Raw genomic sequence first — 21077 nt, forward strand, 5'->3', positions numbered from 1 at the left:
TGTTGGTCATAAACCAGCTGGTGCCTGCCATGCTGTGGTACCGGCTGGTCACTTTGGTCCCTCCTCCTGGTTTTGTCACTGACATCCAGAGAATGTTGGTTCACTTCTTCTGGGACAAAAAGATGCACTGGGTCACTGCGCAGGTCCTGAGTCTCCATATTGCGGAGGGCGGTCAGTCGCTGGTGTGCGTTCACACCCAGGTAGCGACGTTCCACCTTCAGACCTTGCAGCGATACCTTTACATTGAGCCCCCCCCTCGGCGGGGTGCCCTGGTGACGTATTTTTTCCACCAGGTGCGTAACCTCAACTACGAGACTCAGCTCCTGTTCAGCGACCGTGATGGTTTGGAGGTCACTCTCAGGACACTGCCTGTCTTTTACCAGGACCTGCTCACGGTCTGGAACATGGTCGAATCGCGTCACGCCTACCCTCCGGCAGGAGTAGCGGCTGTCGTCAGGGAGACGTTGCTCAGGAATCCGCACCTCCGTACTCGTGGGTTCGAGTGACTGTCGGAGGGGAGGGCCGTGACTGTGAGGGTGACCAGGGTCGGGTACGTGCTGGATGGTGGGGGCCTGGGCTGGACGCTGCCACAGGATATAGCGAGCAGGGCAGCGGTAGACGTCCGGTACGTGGCCACCACCATCCGACACCTTAAAACAGTCAGTGTGTTCTTGCAAAACAAAACTTAAAAGCTGCCATTTTAACATCACACATGTGGCCTCAGTGGCCGAATGGATTAGGCACTGGCCTCCTAAGCCAGGGATTGTGGGTTCAAGTCCCATCTGGGGTGTCTGATGTTTTAACCCTTGTCTTCATGGTGGATCTTCATCCAAGGTCAAGTCGATTTCTCATCTCCTCTGTGTTGGGTTGGTGGTACCTTGTGTCAGAAAAATACAGAATGTTGAGGATATGCAGAATGGAGGGGTGAATCGTCTGAAAGAGACAGCACAGTCACAATGGATGAAAACCTGCTGAGATTCTCCTGGGGATGGCATGGTGGTTCAGTGGGTAGCACTGCTGCCTCACAGCATCAGGGACCTGGCTTTGATTCCTCCCTTGGGTGTCTGTTTGTGTCGAGTTTGCACATTCTCTCCATGGGGTATTCCGGGTGCTTTGGTTTCCTCCCACAGCCCAAAGATGTGCAGGTTCGGTGGATTGGCTTTGGGGAATGCAGGGTGAGAGGATAGGGGTTGGGCCTGGATGAAATGCTCTTCAGAGGGTCAGTGTGGATGTGATGGGCTGAATGGCCTCCTCCCACCCCACTCTAGGGCTTCTCTGAACAAGTTTGGAGCAGATGGTCAGAGCTCCACTGCAAGGCCCAGTCAAGGGTTCGTGAAGGAAGTGGCATCCAGGTGTGTGTTTCCTACCCTACTTTTCCCTGATCTTCCAGAATCTTCTGTGGCTTTGGCCAGTACGATCATGAGCTGGGTTCACATCATCCAATGGGGTCACCCTTCACTGTTGTCATGCCAGGAGCTATAAAGTGGATTGACTCAGGCTGACACTTCTCCAATATACAACCCTCAGTCTGGTTGGAACTGGTTCTTCTCGAATCTTTGTCGCTCTTTGATCTTAGTTGTACTTTTCTCTGGAGGTGATAGCTGCTGTTTAATTTAGTTTGGCCAATTTTCTGTCAGGTCAAATTTCTCCAGCTGAGGATCAATTGAGAATGCCTGATTTTGTTGCCATGGTCATGTGACCACACAGGATTGAGATCAGCTGCACAGTGAAGGTTTCAACAAATCAAAACCCCAAATAAGACTTGAGCCCACAATCTCTGGTTTAGGAAGTTAGTGCATTATCCATGAGATCACTGGGGCTCCAACAGATAGAGCTACCAATCTATGGACAAAGCAACTTCTGTTTTGGTTGTGTTGCTGTCAGTCTAAGCTATATTCTGTCAACATTACCAGCTGAACCCCAGATTACCTGCATGTTTGGTATTTATGATAAGGTCCAATATGTCAATGGAAATGATTGAAATCTGGGTGTTCAAGGTTGGAACTGATGGGGCTGTGGCTATGCATTTGGGTCCTTACCTTTCTTAGTCAAGGTATTGAATACAATTGCAAGGAGGCTATGATAGAGATATGAGGTAGTTAGGCCATCGTTGGAGAACTTGGAGTGCCACATCCACAGATTGGACAAACATTTGTGGGAAGGCAACTGCTGAGGCTGACTCACAGAGTTTACAGAGGGAGATGGATGGGTTAAGGGAGTAGCCAAAAACTCAGCAAATGAAAGACAATGTGGGAACGTGTGAGGTCATACACTTTGGTAGGAAGAATAAAGCAGCTGGAGTTTATTTCAATGGAGAAAGATAGCAGAAAATTCCAGCACAGACAGATATGAAATGATATTTTGCGGTCTCGCTGTTGATCCTTTGCTGTGACCAACCTTCCTGGTAATATCGGTGAGATGTTCTTGGTTTCTCTTTAGTTCTTGAGTCTGGTTAAGCCGATTGTGATTTGCAGGCCATGGTGAGACTGCGGTCAAGATCACCGTCAGTTTCTTGGATGAAGTCTTCACGACTGGTAACGCTGACAGTCACCACTGGAGAGTGTCTCTGCCATTATCTGCGGTTGGCCCTGCACATCAACGGTTTCATCAGCAAACCTCAAGAGACAACATCCAAAACCTTTGTGCTCTTGAAGCCAAATCGTTTCTCATTAAGACAAGAAACAAAATATCTTTAATGTGATGATGTTGATTTCAACATTCGGGAAGATCAGGGAAAAGGAGCATAGGGACACACACCTGGATGGCAGTCCCTTCACGAAGCCTTGATTGGGCCTTTGACCATCTGCTCCAAACTTGTTCAGAGAAGCCCTAGTGTGGGGTGGGAGGAGGCCATTCAGACCATCACATCCACACTGACCCTCTGAAGAGCATCCCATCCAGGCCCAACCCCTATCCTCTCTCCCTGCACTCCCCAAAGCCAATCCACCGAACCTGCACATCTTTGGGCTGTGGGAGGAAACCAAAGCACCCGGAGTACCCCATGGAGAGAATGTGCAAACTCGACACAAACAGACACCCAAGGGAGGAATCAAAGCCAGGTCCCTGATGCTGTGAGGCAGCAGTGCTACCCACTGAGCCACCATGCCATCCCCAGGAGAATCTCAGCAGGTTTTCAGCCATTGTGACTGTCCTGTCTCTTTCAGGGAATTTCGCCTTAATCCTGCAGATCCCCAAAAGACTTGTATAAGGCAACATGGGACACCACATCCCATCAACTGAATGCAGACATGGGGATGTTTGCAAAGTGGATGAAAGATTAAAGACACAGAAGGAAGGGTCTGAAACCCCAGATGGGTTTTGAACCCACAATTCCTGACGAAGGAGGCCAATGCCTTATCCATTAGGCCACTGGGGCTGCACGATTAAGGCAAAAATAGTAGCCTTTAACAACTGCACCCTGACCTCTCATTGTGTGTTTTTCTGAGTTGTTCACTCTCACAGCAATCTGTGGATCCAAGATGGCGGTGATCTCAGACGATCATGATGCAGAGCTTTGCACCACAGCACAAGGGGGAAGAATTTCTATCCCACCCAATCCGGACCATCGAGATATCCTGGGACTCTGAAAGGGTTGTGGTGTCCCAGGATATTGTGAAAAATCAACTTAGCTGCACTTTCATCGTCCAGGGATGTTGAAGAAGGGAGGAGCAGTGTCTGGGGCCAGGCCCCCGGCCCAGCCTGCAGGATCCTCGGACTCGATAACCTACCAGGCCCTGGGGAAGGAGCTCGCGAAATCTCGCGAGATGTTGGTGAAGCAGATAGAGGTGAAGCTGGCCCCGATCTCTATCATGCTGCAGAAGCATGAACAGCAGCTGGGAGACCTGGAAAAGAGGACGGATGAGGTTGAACACACAGTCACAGTGGTGGAAGCTGATACCAGTTCCTCTAAGGATAGGATCCAAGCATCGGAGGCTGAGGGGTGACCTTACAGAGGTTTATAAAATCATGAGGAGCATGAATAGGGTAAACTGCCAAGGTCTTTTCCCTGGGGTGGGGGACTCCAGAACTAGAGGGTTTAGGTTTAGAGTGAGAGGGAAAAGAGAAAAAAGAGACCTAAGGGGCAACTTTTTCAGGCAGAGGGTGGTGTGTGTGTGTGGAATGAGCTGCCAGAGGAAGTGGTGGAGGCTGGTACAATTACATCGTTTAAAAGGCATCTGGATGGGTATATGAATAGGAAGAGTTTGGAGGGAGATGGGCCGGGTGCCGGCAGGTGGGACTAGATTTGGTCGGGATATCTGTACGGCATGGACGGGTTGGACCGAGGGTGTGTTTCTGGGCTGTACATCTCTATGACTCGATGACTGGAAGTGTCAGTCTGAGTAAATCCGTTGTCTAGCTCCTGCCAATGTGACCCCATTGGATGAGGTGAACCCAGCTCATAACTCTTTTGGCCAAAGCTACAGAACATTCTGGAAGATCAGGGAAAAGAAGGATATGAACACACACCTGGATGCCAGTCCCTTTGCAAAGCCTTGACTGGGATCTGCAGCAGAGCTCTGACCATCTGCTCCAAACTTGTTCATAAAAGCCCTAGAGTGAGGGGGACAAGCCATTCACCCCAGCAAGTCCACACTCACCCTCTGAAGAGCATCCCATCCAGGCCCAATCCCTCTCCTCTCACCCTGCATTCCCCAAAACCAATCCACCGAACCTGCACATCTTTGGGCTGTGGGAGGAACACAATGCACTCCGAGTACCCCATGGAGAGAATGTGCAAACTCGACACAAACAGACACCCAAGGGAGGAATCAAAGCCAGGTCCCTGACACTGTGAGTCACCATGCCAGCCCCAGGAGAATCTCAGCAGTTCTTTCCCCATTGTGGCTCTGCTGTCTCTTTCACGCAATTTCGACCCAATCCTGCAGATCCCCGACAACTTTGTGCAAGTTCATGTTGGACAGCACTTCCCATCGACTCAATGCAGACATGGGGATGTTTATAATGTAGATTAGAAGTAAAGTTCAAAAAGGGCAACCTATGAACGTTAGCCACTCAGGATAGGATTTGGACCCACAATCCCTGGTGAGGAGCCCAATATCTTATCCATTAGGCCACTGGGGCTACATGTCTGTTGTTAAACTGGCAGCCTTTAAATACTGCACCCTGATGGCTCATACTGTGTTTTTCTCAGTTTTATACTCTCACTGATTGGTTTTTACAACTTCCATCTCATGCTAAAAAATTGGCTGCTTGATAAATCAATCTCGCTTCCCATTTGTCCCCAAACGGACAGACAAGAAACCAACCAAACTCCAACATTGCACAACTAACATCTGAGGAAAATGGAGCAGACAGGAAAATAGCAAAGGGTTCAATGTTATTTTGTGCAGCTCTTTCAAGATATTTGCAGTTAGTGGGGAAGAAGTAGGTGGAGATGTTGCAAAAGGTTGCATTGAGGACAAATGCTTTCTTTGGTTCGACCGCACTTGGAATACTGCGTCCAGGTCTGGTCGCCCTATTATAGGAAAGATGTGGATGCTTTGGAGAGGGTTCAGAGGAGTTTTACCAGGATGCTGCCTGGACTGGAGGGCTTATCTTATGAAGAGAGGTTGACTGAGCTCAGCCTTTTCTCATTGGAGAAAAGGAGGAGGAGAGGGGACCTAATTGAGGTATACAAGATAATGAGAGGCATGGATAGAGTCGGTAGCCAGACACTATTTCCCAGGGCAGAAATGGCTAACACCAGGGGTCATAATTTTAAGCTGGTTGGAGGAAAGTATAGAGGGGATGTCAGAGTCGGGTTCTTTACACAGAGAGTTTTGAGAGCATGGAATGCGTTGCCAGCAGCAGTTCTGGAAGCAAGGTCAATGGGGACATTTAAGAAACTGCTGGACATGCATATGGTCACAGACATTTGAGGGTGCATACATGAGGATCAATGGTCAGCACAACATCGTGGGCTGAAGGGCCTGTTCGGTGCTGTACTGTTCTATGTTCTATGTTCTATGTTCTAAATCAACAGAATCTTAGCGGGCATTCAGCCCATCGTGGCTGCGCTGTCTCTTTCAGACAATTCTCCCCAAGATCTCCCAAATCCTAGAATTGCCTTGTGCAAGTTTCTATTACACATCATTCGCCATAATCTCAACACATGCACAGTGATTTTGAACAGAGTAGTTAAAAATGCAGTCAATTTGGATCGTGATAAAGTTGGCATGGGACAAAAGTCGAGGAGAAAGTGAGGACTGCAGATGCTGGAGATCAGAGCTGAAAATGTGATGCTGGAAAAGCGCAGCAGGTCAGGCAGCATCCAAGGAACAGGAGAATCGACGATTCGGGCATCACCCCTTCTTCAGGAATCATGGGACAAAAGTCAGCTCCAAAGACCAAGCTTAAAACGTAAGCAGCCCAGAGGGAAATTAAACCCACAATCCCACACTTAGGAGGTCAGTGGTTTACCCAATATGCTACTAGGGCACACATAGCCATTTGCCAGTGTAAAGTCTTGGCATCAAGCGAGTGTTACAGCCCAGCATGTTCCAACATCTCAGATGACATGTTGAGGGATACACTCAAGTTTCAGTCAGCTGCTGCCATGGTGTAACAGGGAAACAACACAGTCTCAGGTCTTTCTGACAAATTATCACATCGTTCTTTCAATTTGCAGACCCTCTCGGTGCCTTACAATGAACAGAGATTGGTTCCTGCCCAAGTACAAAATGCCTTTTTGTTCACAACGAGACAGAAGCTTTGAGAAATGTCAACATTCCAATGTTTTGTTGGTTCTTATCTCTCTGCATAGACTGTACACAACTGATTTAGAATCAAGGAAAGCATACCAAACGCCTTCTTCACTATCCTATCGATCTGCGACTCTACTTTCAAGGAGCTATGAACCTACACTCTCAGGTCTCTTTGTTCACCAACACTCCCTGGGACATTCCCATTAAGTCTATAAGCCCTGCTAAGATTTGCTTTCCCAAAATGCAGCACCTCACATTGATCTAAATTAAACTCCACCCATCACTCCTCAGCTCATCGGCCCTTCTAATCAAGATCCCGTTGTAATCTGAGGGAACCTTCTTTGCTGTCCACTACACCTCCAATTTTGGTGTCATCTGCAAACTTACTAATGATACCTCATAATGATACTAACATATATATAAATGATGGAAAGTAGTGGACCCAGCACTGATTCTTGTGGCACTCCATTGGACACAGGGTTCCAGTCTGAAAAACAACGCTCCACCACCATCCTCTGTCTCCTACCTTTGAGCCAGTTCTGTATCCAAATAGCTATTTTTCCCTGTATTCCATGAGATCTAACCTTGCTGATCAGTCTCCCATGGGGAACCTTGTCGAAATCCTTACTGAAGTCCATATAGATCACATCCACCGCTCTGCCCTCATCAATCCTCTTTGTGACTTTTTCAGAAAACTCAATCATGTTTTTGAGTCATGATTTCTCCAGCATTTTCTCTGTTTCAGATTTCCAGCATTCACAGCATTTAGCTTTTATTGGACAGCTTGCCATTTCACTTGGCAATGAAAAACGTTTTTTGATTTACACATGAAAGAACTGGAACCAACCTGGTCATTCTAAAAGATGAGAGACTTCACACACAATCCAGATTTTTTTCAATATATACTTTCAGTGACATCACACTGTAAACTTTTGCCATAAATTCTGTGTCTTCCAATCTTATACTCCACAACCACCTGACGAAGCAGCAGTGCTCCGAAAGCTAGTACTTTGAGATAAACCTATTGAACTACAACCTGGTGTTATCTGATTTTTAACAATGCATATTGGAAACTTGCACAAGGTAATTGCAGGAATTGGGAGATCTTGGGGTGAATTGTCTGAAAGAGACAGCACAGCCACAATGGGCTGAATGCCTGCTATGATTCTGTTGATTTGTCCTCAATGCAGCTGTTTGCAACATCTCCACTTACTCCTTCCCCACAAACTGCAAATATCTTCAAGGTGCTACACAAAATAACATTGAGCCCTTTGCTATTTTCTTGTCTGCTCCATATCCCTCAGACTTGAGTTGTGCAACATTGGAGTTTGGTTAATTTCTCGTCTGTCCGTTTGGGGACAAATGGGAAGTGAGATTGATTTATCAAGCAGCCAACAATTTAGCATGAGATGGAAGGGGTAAAAAACAATCAGTGAGAGTATAACACTCAGAAACACACAGTCTGAGAGGTCGGGTGCAGTACATAATGGCTGTGATTTTCTGCTCAGTGTGTGACCCCAGTGGCCTAATGGATATGGCACTGGCCTTCTAAGCCAGGGATTGTGGGACCGAGTCCCATCTGGGGTGTCAGTCACTTGCTCTTTGTCAACTTGATTTCTCATATACTTTGGGAAAATCTGCATTCAGTTGATGGAAAGTGGTGCTCAACATCTCCATGCAGGATTGAGGTGAATCGTCTGAAAGAGACAGCACAGTCACAATGGCTGGAAAACCTGCTGAGATTCTCCTGGGGATGGCATGGTGGCTCAGTGGGTAGCACTGCTGCCTCACAGTGTCAGGGACCTGGCTTTGATTCCTCCCTTGGGTGTCTGTTTGTGTAGAGTTGGTACATTCCCTCCAAGGGGTATTTTGGGTCCTTTGGTTTCCTCCCACAGTCCAAAAGATGTGCAGGTTCGGTGGATTGGCTTTGGGGAATGCAGGGTGAGAGGATAGGGGTTGGGCGTGGATGGGATGCTCTTCAGAGGGTCAGTGTGGATGAGATGGGCTGAATGGCCTGCACAACTCACGCAAGGACTTTTATGAACAGGTTTGGAGCAGATGGTCAGAGCTCCACTGCAGGACCCTGCTAAGGGTTTGGCGTTCAGGTGTGTTTTCCTCTTCTCCTGTCCCTGATCTTCCAAAATCTTCTGTGGCTTTGGCCAATACGGTCATGACCTGGGTTCACATCATCCAATGGGGTCACACCAATACCCTTCACTGTTGTCATGCCAGGAGCTATAAAGTGGATTGACTCAGGCTGACACTTCTCCAATATACAACCCTCAGTCTGGTTGGAACTGGTTCTTCTTGAATCTTTGTAGCTCTTTGATCTTCGTTGCACTGTTCTCTGGAGCTGACAGCTGCTGTTTAATTTAGTTTGGCTAATTTTCTATCAGGTCAAATATCTCCAGTTGAGGATCAATTGAGAATGCCTGATTTTGTTGCCATGGTCACGTGACCACACAGGATTGAGATCAGCTGCACAGTGAAGGTTTCAACAAAATCAAAACCCCAAATAAGATTTGAGCCCACAATCTCTGGTTTAGGAAGTTAGTGCCTTACCCATGAGATCACTGGGGCTCCAACAGATAGACCGACCAATCGATGGACAAAGCAGCTTCTGTTTTGGTTGTGTTGGTGTCAGAGTAAGCGATATTCTGTCAACATTACCAGCTGAACCACAGAATACCTGCATGTTTGGTATTTATGATGATGTCCAATTTGTAATTCGGACTGTGCTGTCTCTTTCAGGGAATTCAGCCTTCATCCTGCAGATCCCCAAACGACTTGTTTGGGGATCCCCCACATCCCATGCAGATGTTTGCAAAGTGGAATAAAGAGCGAGGACACACAAGGAAGCGTCCATTACCCCAGATGGGACTTGAATCCACAATCCCTGGCTTAGGAGGCCAATGCCTTATCCATTAGGCCACTGGGGCTGCACAGTTAAAGCAAAAATAGCAGCCTTTAAATACTGCACCCTGACCTCTCATTGTGGGTTTTTCTGAGTTTTATTCTCTCACTGCACTCTGGGGATCCAAGATGGCGGTGATCTCAGACGATCATGTTGCAGAGCTTCGCACCACAGCACAAGGGGGAAGAATTTCTATCCCACCCAATCCGGACCATCACGATATCCTGGGACTCGGAAAAGATTGTGGAGTCCCAGGACATTGTGAAAAATCAACTTACCTGCGTTTTCATCGTCCAGGGATGTTGAAGAAGGGAGGAGCAGTGTCCGGGGCCAGGCCCCCGGCCCAGCCTGCAGGATCCTCGGGCTCGATTACCTACCAGGCCCTGGGGAAGGAGCTTGCGAAATCTCGCGAGATGTTGGGGAAGCAGATAGAGGTGAATCTGGCCCCGATCTCTATCATGCTGCAGAAGCATGAACAGCAGCTGGGAGACCTGGAAAAGAGGACGGATGAGGTTGAACACACAGTCACAGTGGTGGAAGCTGATACCAGTTCCTCTAAGGATAGGATCCAAGCATCGGAGGCTGAGGGGTGACCTTACAGAGGTTTATAAAATCATGAGGAGCATGAATAGGGTAAACCGCCAAGGTCTTTTCCCTGGGGTGGGGGACTCCAGAACTAGAGGGCTTGGGTTAGGGCGAGAGGGAAAAGATATAAAGGAGACCTAAGGGGCAACTTTTTCAGGCAGAGCGTGGTGTGTGTGTGTGGAATGAGCTGCCAGAGGAAGTGGTGGAGGCTGGTACGATTACATCGTTTAAAAGGCATCTGGATGGGTATATGAATAGGAAGAGTTTGGAGGGAGATGGGCCAGGTGCTGGAAGGTGGGACTAGATTGGGTTGGGATATCTGTTCGGCATGGACGGGTTGGACCGAGGGTGTGTTTCTGTGCTGGACATCTCTATGACTCGATGACTGGAAGTGTCAGTCTGAGTAAATCCGTTGTCGAACACTTGGCAATGTGACCCCATTGGATGATGTGAACCCGGCTCATGACCCCTTTGACCAAAGCTACAGAACATTCTGGAAGGTCAGGGAAAAGAAGGATATGAACACACACCTGGATGCCAGTCCTTGAGCAAAGCCTTGACTGGGATCTGCAGCAGAGCTCTGACCATCTGCTCCAAACTTGTTCATAAAAGCCCTAGAGTGAGGGGGACAAGCCATTCAGCCCATCAAGACCACACTCAGCCTCTGAAGAGCATCCCATCCAGGCCCAATCCCTATCCTCTCACCCTGCATTCCCCAAAACCAATCCACCGAACCTGCACATCTTTGGGCTGTGGGAGGAACACAATGCACTCCGAGTACCCCATGGAGAGAATGTGCAAACTCGACACAAACAGACACCCAAGGGAAGAATCAAAGCCAGGTCCCTGACACTGTGAGTCACCATGCCAGTCCCAGGAGAATCTCAGCAGTTCTTTCCCCATTGTGGCTCTGCTGTCTCTTTCAGGCAATTTCGACCCAATCCTGCAGATCCCCGACAACTTTGTGCAAGTTCATGTTGGACAGCACTTCCCATCAACTGAATGCAGACATGGGGATGTTTATGATGTAGATTAGAAGTCAAGTTCGAAGAAGGCAACCTATGAAAGTTAGGCACTCAGGAGGGGATTTGAACCCACGAGCCCTGATTTAGGAGCCCAACATCTTATCCATTCGGCCACTGGGGCTACGCATCTGCTGTTAAACTGGCAGCCTTTAAATACTGCACCCTGATGGTTCATATTGTGTTTTTCTCAGTTTTATGTTCGCACTAATTGTTTTTTACAACTTCCAACTCATGCAAAAAAATTGGCTGCTTGATAAATCAATCTCACTTCCCATTTGTCCCCAAACAGACAGACAAGAAACCAACCAAACTCCAACATTGCACAACTCACATCTGAGGAAAATGGAGCAGACAGGAAAATAGCAAAGGGCTCAATGTTATTTTGTGCAACTCTTTCAAGATATTTGCAGTTAGTGGGGAGGAAGTAGGTGGAGATGTTGCAAAAAGTTGCATTGAGGACAAATGCTTTCTTTGGTTAGACCGCACTTGGAATACTGTGTCCAGTTCTGGTCGCCCTATAATAGGAAAGATGTGGATGCTTTGGAGAGGGTTCAGAGGAGGTTTACCAGGATGCTGCCTGGACTGGAGGGCTTATCTTATGAAGAGAGGTTGACTGAACTCGGACTATTCTCATTGGAGAAAAGGAGGAGGAGAGGGGACCTAATTGAGGTATACAAGATAATGAGAGGCATGGATAGAGTCGACAGCCAGAGACTATTTCCCAGGGCAGAAATGGCGAACACCAGGGGTCATAATTTTAAGCTGGTTGGAGGAAAGTATAGAGGGGATGTCAGAGCGGGGTTCTTTACACAGAGAGTTTTGAGAGCATGGAATGCGTTGCCAGCAGCAGTTCTGGAAGCAAGGTCATTGGGGACATTTAAGAAACTGCTGGACATGCATATGGTCATAGACATTTGAGGGTGCCTACATGAGGATCAATGGACGGCACAGCATCGTGGGCTGAAGGGCCTGTTCGGTGCTGTACTGTTCTATGGTCTATGTAGTATGTTCTAAATCTACAGAATCTTAGCGGGCATTCAGCCCATTGTGGCTGCACTGTCTCTTTCAGACAATTCTCCCCAAGATCACCCAAATCCTGGAATTGCCTTGTGCAAGTTTCTATTACACATCATTCGCCATAATCTCAACACAGGCACAGTTATTTTGAACAGAGTAGTTTGAAAAATGCAGTCAATTTGGATCGTGATGAAGTTGGCATGGGACAAGAGTCAGCTACAAAGACCAAGCTTAAAACGTAAGCAGCCCAGAGGTAAATTAAACTCACAATCCCACACTTAGGAGGACAGTGGTTTACCCAATATGCTACTAGGGCACACATAGCCATTTGCCAGTGTAAAGTCTTGGCATCATTCGAGTATTACATCCCAGCATGTTCCAACATCTCAAATGACATGTTGAGGGATACACTAAAGTTTCGGGCAGCTGCTGCCAATGTGTAACAGGGGAAACAACACAGTCTCAGGTCTTTCTAACAAATTATCACATCGTTCTTTCAATTCTCAGACCCTCTAGGTGCCTGACAATGAACAGTGATCGGTTCCTGCCCAAGCACAAAATGCCTTTTTGTTCACAACGATCCAGAAGGTTTGAGAAGTGTCAACATTCCAATGTTTTGTTGGTTCTTATCTCTCTGCATAGACTGTACACAACTGATTTAGAATCAAGGAAAGCATACCAAACGCCTTCTTCACGATCCTATCGATCCCCGACTCTACTTTCAAGGAGCTATGAACCTACACTCTAAGGTCTCTTTGTTCACCAACACTCCCTGGGACATTCCCATTAAGTCTATAAGCCCAGCTAAGATTTGCTTTCCCAAAATGCAGCACCTCACATTGATCTAAATTAAACTCCACCCATCACTCCTCAGCTCATCGGCCCTTCTAATCAAGATCCCGTTGTAATCTGAGGTAACCTTCTTTGCTGTCCACTACACCTCCAATTTTGGTGTCATCTGCAAACTTACTAATGATACCTCACAATCATACTAACATATATATAAATGACGGAAAGTAGTGGACCCAGCACTGATTCTTGTGGCACTCCATTGGTCACAGGGCTCCAGTCTGAAAAACAACCCTCCACCACCATCCTCTGTCTCCGACCTTTGAGCCAGTTCTGTATCCAAATAGCTAGTTCTCCCTGTATTCCATGAGATCTAACCTTGCTGATCAGCCTCCCATGGGGAACTTTGTCGAACGCGTTACTGAAGTCCATATAGATCACATCCACCGCTCTGCCCTCATCAATCCTCTTTGTGACTTTTTCAGAAAACTCAATCATGTTTTTGAGTCATGATTTCTCCAGCATTTTCTCTGTTTCAGATTTCCAGCATTCACAGCATTTAGCTTTTATTGGACAGCTTGCCATTTCACTTGGCAATGAAAAACGTTTTGTGATTTACACATTAAAGAACTGGAACCAACCTGGTCATTCTAAAATATGAGAGACTTCACACACAATCCAGATTTTTTTCAACATATAATTTCAGTGACATCACACTGTAAACCTTTTGCCATAAATTCTGTGTCTTACAATCTTATACTCCACAACCACCTGACGAAGCAGCAGCGCTCCGAAAGCTAGTACTTTGAGATAAACCTGTTGGACTACAACCTGGTGTTGTCTGATTTTTAATGATGATTATTAGAAACTTGCACAAGGTAATTGCAGGAATTGGGAGATCTTGGGGTGAATTGTATGAAAGAGACAGCACAGCCACAATGGGCTGAATGCCTGCTATGATTCTGTTGATTTGTCCTCAATGCAGCTGTTTTGCAACATCTCCACTTACTCCTTCCCCACTAACTGCAAATATCTTCAAGGTGCTGCACAAAATAACATTGAGCCCTTTGCTATTTTCTCGTCTGCTCCATGTTCCTCAGAATTGAGTTGTGCAACATTGGAGCTTGGTTAATTTCTCGTTTGTCCGTTTGGGGACAAATGGGAAGTGAGATTGATTAATCAAGCAGCCAGCAATTTAGCATGAGATGGTCGGGGTAAAAAACAATCAGTGAGAGGATAACACTCAGAAACACACAGTATGAGAGTTCAGGTACAGTACATAAAGGCTGTGAATTTCAGCCTGCCATGTGGCCCCAGTGGCCTAATGGATATGGTACTGGCCTTCTAAGCCAGGGATTGTGGGTTTGAGTCCCATCTGGGGTGTCAGTCACTTGCCCTTCGTCAACTTGATTTCTAATCAACTTTGGGAAAGTCTGCATTCAGTTGATGGGAAGTGGTGCCCAACGTCTTCTTGCACAAGTTTTGCAGGATTGAGGTGAATTGTCTGAAAGGGAAAGCACAGTCAGAATGGCTGAAAACCTGCTGAGATTCTCCTGGGGATGGCATGGTGGCTCAGTGGGTAGCACGACTGCCTCACAATGTCAGGGTCCTGGCTTTGATTCCTCCCTTGGGTGTTTATTTGCATAGACTTTGCACATCCTCTCCATGGGGTATTCCGGATGCTTTGGTTTCCTCCCACAGTCCAAAGATGTGCAGGTTCGGTGGATTGGCTTTGGGGAATGCAGGGTGAGAGGATAGGGGTTGGGTCCTAATGGGATGCTCTTCAGAGGGTCAGTGTGGATGAGATGGGCTGAATGGCCTGCACTACTCACGCGAGGACTTTTATGAACAGTTTTGGAGCAGATGCTCAGAGCTCCACTGCAGGACCCAGTCAAGGCTTTGCTAAGGGTTTGGCGTTCAGGTGTGTTTTCCTCCTCTCCTGTCCCTGATCTTCCAGAATCTTCTGTGGCTTTGGCCAATACGGTCATGAGCTGGGTTCACATCATCCACTGGGGTCACACCAATACCCTTCACTGTTGTCATGCCAGCAGCTATAAAGTGGAGTGACTCAGGCTGACACTTCTCCAATATACAACCCTCAGTCTGATTGGAACTGGTTCTTCTTGAATCTTGGTAACTCTTTGATCTTAGCTCCACTGTTCTCTGGAGCTGATAGCTGCTGTTTAATTTAGTTTGGCCAATTTTCTATCCGGTCAAATTTCTCCAGCTGAGGATCAATTGAGAATGCCTGATTTTGTTGCCATGGTCACATGACCACACAGGATTGAGATCAGTTGCACAGTGAAGGTTTCAACAAAATCAAAACCCCAAATAAGACTTGAGCCCATAATCTCTGGTTTAGGAAGTTAGTGCCTTACCCATGAGGTCACCAGTTTCCAACAGATAGACCTACCAATCTATGGACAAAGCAACTTCTGTTTTGGTTGTGTTGGTGTCAGTCTAAGCTATATTCTGTCAACATTACCAGCTGAAGCCCAGATTACCTGCAGCCAAGATCACCGTCAGTTTCTTGGATGAAGTCTTCACGACTGGTAACGCTGACAGTCACCACTGGAGAGTGTCTCTGCCATTATCTGCAGTTGGCCCTGCACATCAACGGTTTCATCAGCAAACCTCAAGAGACAACATCCAAATCCTATGTGCTCTTGAAGGCAAATCCCTTCTCATTAAGACAAGAAACAAAATATCTTTAATGTGATGATGTTGATTTGAACATTTGGGAAGATCAGGGAAAAGGAGCATAGGGACACACACCTGGATGGCAGACCCTTCACGAAGCCTTGACTGGGCCTTTGAGCATCTGCTCCAAACTTGTTCAGAGAAGCCCTAGAGTGGGGTGGGAGGAGGCCATTCAGCCCATCACATCCACACTGACCCTCTGAAGAGCATCCCACCTAGGCCCAACCCCTATCCTCTCACCCTGCATTCCCCAAAGCCAATCCACCGAACCTGCACATCTTTGGGCTGTGGGAGGAAACCAAAGCACCCGAAGTACCCCATGGAGAGAATGTGCAAACTCTGCACAAACAGACACCCAAGGGAGGAATCAAAGCCAGGTCCCTGACACTGTGAGGCAGCAGAGATACCCACTGAGCCACCATGCCATCCCCAGGAGAATCTCAGCAGGTTTTACAGCCATTGTGACTGTGCTGTCGCTTTCAGGGAATTTCGCCTTAATCCTGCAGATCCCCAAAACCCTTGTATAAGGCAACGTGGGACACCACATCCCATCAACTGAATGCAGAGATGGGGATGTTTGCAAAGTGGATGAAAGAGCAAGGACACACAAGGAAGAGGCCAACACCCCAGATGGGACTTGAACCCACAATCCCTGGTTTAGGAGGCCAATGCCTTATCCATTAGGCCACTGGGGCTGCATAGTTGGCACAAAAATAGCAGCCTTTAAATACTGCACCCTGACCTCTCATTGTGTGTTTTTCTGAGTTTTATTCTCTCACTGCACTCTGGGGATCCAAGATGGCGGTGATCTCAGACGATCATGTTGCAGAGCTTCGCACCACAGCACAAGGGGGAAGAATTTCTATCCCACCCAATCCAGACCATCGCGATATCCTGGGACTCTGAAAAGGTTGTGGAGTCCCAGGACATTGTGAAAAATCAACTTACCTGCGTTTTCATCGTCCAGAGATGTTGAAAAAGGAGGAGCAGTGTCCAGGGCCAGGCCCCCGGCCCAGCCTGCAGGATCCTCGGACTCGATTACCTACCAGGCCCTGGGGAAGGAGCTCGCGAAATCTCGTGAGATGTTGGGGAAGCAGATTAAAGGTGAATCTGGCCCCGATCTCTGTCATGCTGCAGAAGCATGAACAGCAGCTGGGAGACCTGGAAAAGTGGACGGATGAGGTTGAACACACAGTCACAGCGGTGGAAGTGGTCCACACGCATCTGTCTGTGACTCGGGCTAGAGAGTCCCCGAACACGATTGATCTCTTGGAACCTGACGTACCTCTCATTGCATGAGAGCCAGTCTCAATACCAGACACTTGGCTGTTCTTGCTACATTCCCCTGAGAATCCATCACCCCCTACATTTTCCAAAACAACATATTTGTTTGAAATGGGGATAACCACAGAAGAATCCTGCATTACCTGCCTACCTCTCTTACCTTTCCTGCCGTTAACCCATCAATGTGACTATCTGAGACATTCCCCCCTTCCTATAACTGCCATCCATCACATCCCCTTGCTTTTGTGAATACCTCACGGTCTCTAACTCTCTCTCCAACCAATCCATTTGATCTGATTTCTCCAACCAACAGCATTTATTGCAGACATAATCCTCAGTAACTGGTATACTCTCCCTAAAACTCCCACATCCGACAAGAAGAGCATATCACTCTACTAAAGCCATTTTTGTTTCTTTCAATCTACAGACCCAGAAAATAGCACTGTCTTATTCCTCTACCAAACACTGCTCCAGGTGAAATTAATACTTATGGCTTATATTTTAAGGTTAATCAAGAGACATAGCTCAATAAAACATATAATCGAGAAAGAACCCACTCTACCCACCACTGCAGACTTACTGTAAGGCCACACGTAAAATATTCACTTGTCTATTTCTGTGCTGTGACCTCCCCCAAACAGGTTCCTCCAGGATTGGTTGTGAATTTCACTGTTTGTTAATTTTCCCAGACACACTCCGAGCAGACTGGTACTAGTTCCAAAGTGGAATGTATAAAATACTCCATTGACTGACTGCCTGCATTGACTGCCTGCAGATGGTGCAAATACAAATTCATCCTGAAGACCTATGTGTGTGTACACGCGTGCATGAGAGAGAGAGAGAGTGACTATGTGCATGTGAGTGTGAGTGTGAAGAAGTATAAGCCTGTGAGCGTGTGTTTATGGGTGTGAGTGTGTGTGTCTGTGTCTGTGTATGTGTGTGTCTGTGTGTGTGTGTCTGTTTGTGTGTCTGTGTGTGTGTGTGTGTGTGTGTCTGTGTGTGTGTCTGTGTGTGTGTGTCTGTGTGTGTGTCTGTTGTGTGTGTCTGTGTGTGCGTCTGTCTTTGAGAGTGTGTATAGTGTAGTGGGGTCCCCTGTAGTGTGACATGAGGCCAAGGTCCCAGTTGAGGCCATCCCCATGTGGACCGAACTTGGCTATCAGCCTCTGCTCGGCCATTTGTGTCGTTGTGTATCCCGAAGTCTCCCTTGGAGGATGGTCACCCGAAGATCTGAGGGTGAATGTCCCTGACTGCTGAAGTGTTCCCTGACTGGGAGGGGACACCCGTGTCTGGTGATTGTTGGGCGGTGTCCGTTCATCTGTTGTCATAGCGCCTGTGCAGCAAAGTCGTCTTGTTCAAATTTGGACTTGAAAATATTGGCATCTTGGTGAGGAAGTTAAAATGCACAAAGAGGGGTCAGTTCCATACTTTGCTTCTCTTTCAGGACACATTGGGGACTCAAGGGTTAAACGTTCCACTACCAAAGGCCTTACTGCAGTATCAACGGAAAGCCTGTCCTCTTACAATACAGACAGAACATCTCAGTCAGGGGGGAGGCTGACTGTATCTCAGAAATAGAGCCGAGTGGAGCCACACATGGGGATTCCCCCTGTAGTCCTGGACAGAGGGATTTGCCCTTTCCACACAAGACTGCTAGCCTTGGCCACAACCCTGTTAAACTGCCTCCCACTCCCATTGTCTTCCTTCCTCTCCATATTACCATAGGGATGTGAATCCCCCATTTCCAGCCGGCAAAACCCTTCTGTTATCATCTCTTCACATCAACACATCACCGTGAAGAATATGATAATGAGCTTCTGTAATCTATTCACACGTTAGTACAGGACATCGCTGTTCATCGGGCTTTGTAAATTGATAATTACCTGCTTTAAACTATGTTTAATACAATCGCCCATGTGACTGATAACCCTTTTGTTTAATTCCTATAAAAGATACTGTCTCTGTGTGTAGGGCAGAGATTCATGGAGAAGTGTCATTCCAAGGAGAATCATGGCTACCTTTGGGGACATATTGAATCTCTCGCCAACTGTCCGATAATAAAACATCTACCATTGAACACAAACCTGTGTCGTCCGGATTTGTGGAACACAGTGGACCAGCACGAGGGGTCACAGTTTGAAGATATTGGGAGAAAGGTATAGAGGGAATGTCAGAGGAAGGTTCTTTACGCAGAGAGGTGTGGATGCATGGAATGCGTTGCCAGTGGTGGTGGTGGTGGAAGCAGAGTCATTCGGGACATTGAAGCGACTGCTGGACATGCACGTGGATAGCAGTGAATTGAGGGGTGTGGAGGTGAAGTTATTTTATTTTACATGAGGATTAATCCTCAGCACAACATTGGGGGCCAAAGAGCTTATTCTGTACCATAATTTTCAATGTTCTATGTTCTAAAATATACATCAACAACAGTACTCTGTTAAAAATCACTGTGCCTACGTTGAGCTTATGCAAATGATGTGTAATAGAAACTTACACAAGGTAATTCCAGGATTTGGGAGATCTTGGGGTGAATTGTCTGAAAGAGACAGCACAGCCACAATGGGCTGAATGTCCGCTAAGATCCTGTTGAATTGTCCTCAATGCAGCTTTTTGCAACATCTCCACTTCCTCCTTCCCCACGAACTGCAAATATCTTGAAAGTGCTGCACACAATAACATTGAGCCCTTCTCCTGTCTGCTCCATTTGCCTCAAACTGTGGGTCTGCAAAGTTGGAGTTGAGTTGATTTCTCGACTGGGAGAAAGTGAGCACTGCAGATGTGAGAGATCAGAGTCAAACTGTGTGGTGCTGGAAAAGTACAGCTGGTCAGGTGGCATCCGAGGAGCAGGGGAGTCAATGTTTCGAGTATAAGCTCTTCAGGCCTATGCTCGAAATGTCGACTCTCCTGCTCCTCGGACGCTGTCTGACCGGCTGTGATTTCTCAAATGTCCGTCTGGGGAGAAATGGGAGGTGAGATCAATTTATCAAGCAGCGAACAATTTAGCATGAAATGGAAGGGGTAAAAAAACAATCAGGAAGGATATAAATCTCAGAAAAACACACTATGAGAGGACTCGGAGCAGTATGTAAAGGCTGCCATTTTCATCACTGACTTATTGCTGCAGTAGCCTAATGGATAAGGCACTGGCCTCCGAAGTCAGGGATTGTGGGTTCAGGTCCCATCTGGGGTGTTAGCCTTTTAACCCCAGTCTTCATGACTGACCTTTGTCCGAGGTCAAGTCGATTTCTCATCTCCCCAAGAAAAGTCCCCAGATCTGTATTGGGTTGGTGGGAAATTGTGACAGAAAAATACAGAATTTTCAGGGTATGCACCATATGGGGGTGAATTCCCAGAAAGAGACAGCACAGTCACAATGGCTGAAAACCTGACACTTCTGCAAAATACAACCCTCAGTCTGGTTGGAACTGGTTCTTCTTGAATCTTTCTAACTCTTTGATCTTCGTTTCACTGTTCTCTGGAGTTGATAGCTGCTGTTTAATTTTGTTTGGCCAATTTTCTGTCAGGTCAAATTTCTCCAGCTGAGGATCAATTGAGAATGCCTGATTTTGTTGCCATGGTCACATGACCACACAGGATTGAGATCAGCTGCACAGTGAAGGTTTCAACAAATCAAAACCCCAAATAAGACTTGAGCCCACAATCTCTGGTTTAGGAAATTAGTGCCTTACCCATGAGATCACTGGGGCTCCAACAGATAGAGCTACCAATCTATGGACAAACTAACTTCTGTTTTGGTTGTGTTGGTGTCAGATTAAGCTATATTCAGTCAATGTTACCAGCTGAACCCCAGATTACCTGCATGTTTGGTATTTATGATGATGTTAGCACTGCTGCCTCACAGCGCCAGAGACCCGGGTTCAATTCCCGCCCCAGGCGACTGACTGTGTGGAGTTTGCACGTTCTCCCCGTGTCTGCGTGGGTTTCCTCCGGGTGCTCCGGTTTCCTCCCACAGTCCAAAGATGTGCTGGGTTAGGTGAATTGACCATACTAAATTGCCCATAGTGTTAGGTTAGGGGTATGGGTGGGTTGCGCTTCGGCGGG

General features: G+C 47.1%; 5 non-coding genes across 5 annotated transcripts; 3 read left to right on the forward strand and 2 right to left on the reverse strand.

Annotated features, from left to right (window-relative positions):
* Window positions 1-717: 717 nt before the first annotated feature.
* On the forward strand, window positions 718-790 carry trnar-ccu (transfer RNA arginine (anticodon CCU)). The gene has a single exon. It is a non-coding gene; the product is annotated as a tRNA-Arg (tRNA).
* Window positions 791-8218: 7428 nt separating this feature from the next.
* Window positions 8219-8291, forward strand: trnar-ucu (transfer RNA arginine (anticodon UCU)). The gene has a single exon. It is a non-coding gene; the product is annotated as a tRNA-Arg (tRNA).
* Window positions 8292-9570: 1279 nt separating this feature from the next.
* trnar-ccu (transfer RNA arginine (anticodon CCU)) lies at window positions 9571-9643 on the reverse strand. Its single transcript has one exon. It is a non-coding gene; the product is annotated as a tRNA-Arg (tRNA).
* Window positions 9644-14344: 4701 nt separating this feature from the next.
* Window positions 14345-14417, forward strand: trnar-ucu (transfer RNA arginine (anticodon UCU)). The gene has a single exon. It is a non-coding gene; the product is annotated as a tRNA-Arg (tRNA).
* A 1939-nt stretch (window positions 14418-16356) lies between these two features.
* trnar-ccu (transfer RNA arginine (anticodon CCU)) lies at window positions 16357-16429 on the reverse strand. Its single transcript has one exon. It is a non-coding gene; the product is annotated as a tRNA-Arg (tRNA).
* Window positions 16430-21077: the final 4648 nt, after the last annotated feature.

This window comes from Chiloscyllium punctatum, chromosome 18, assembly GCF_047496795.1.
Source record: "Chiloscyllium punctatum isolate Juve2018m chromosome 18, sChiPun1.3, whole genome shotgun sequence".
Classification (NCBI taxonomy): domain Eukaryota; kingdom Metazoa; phylum Chordata; class Chondrichthyes; order Orectolobiformes; family Hemiscylliidae; genus Chiloscyllium; species Chiloscyllium punctatum.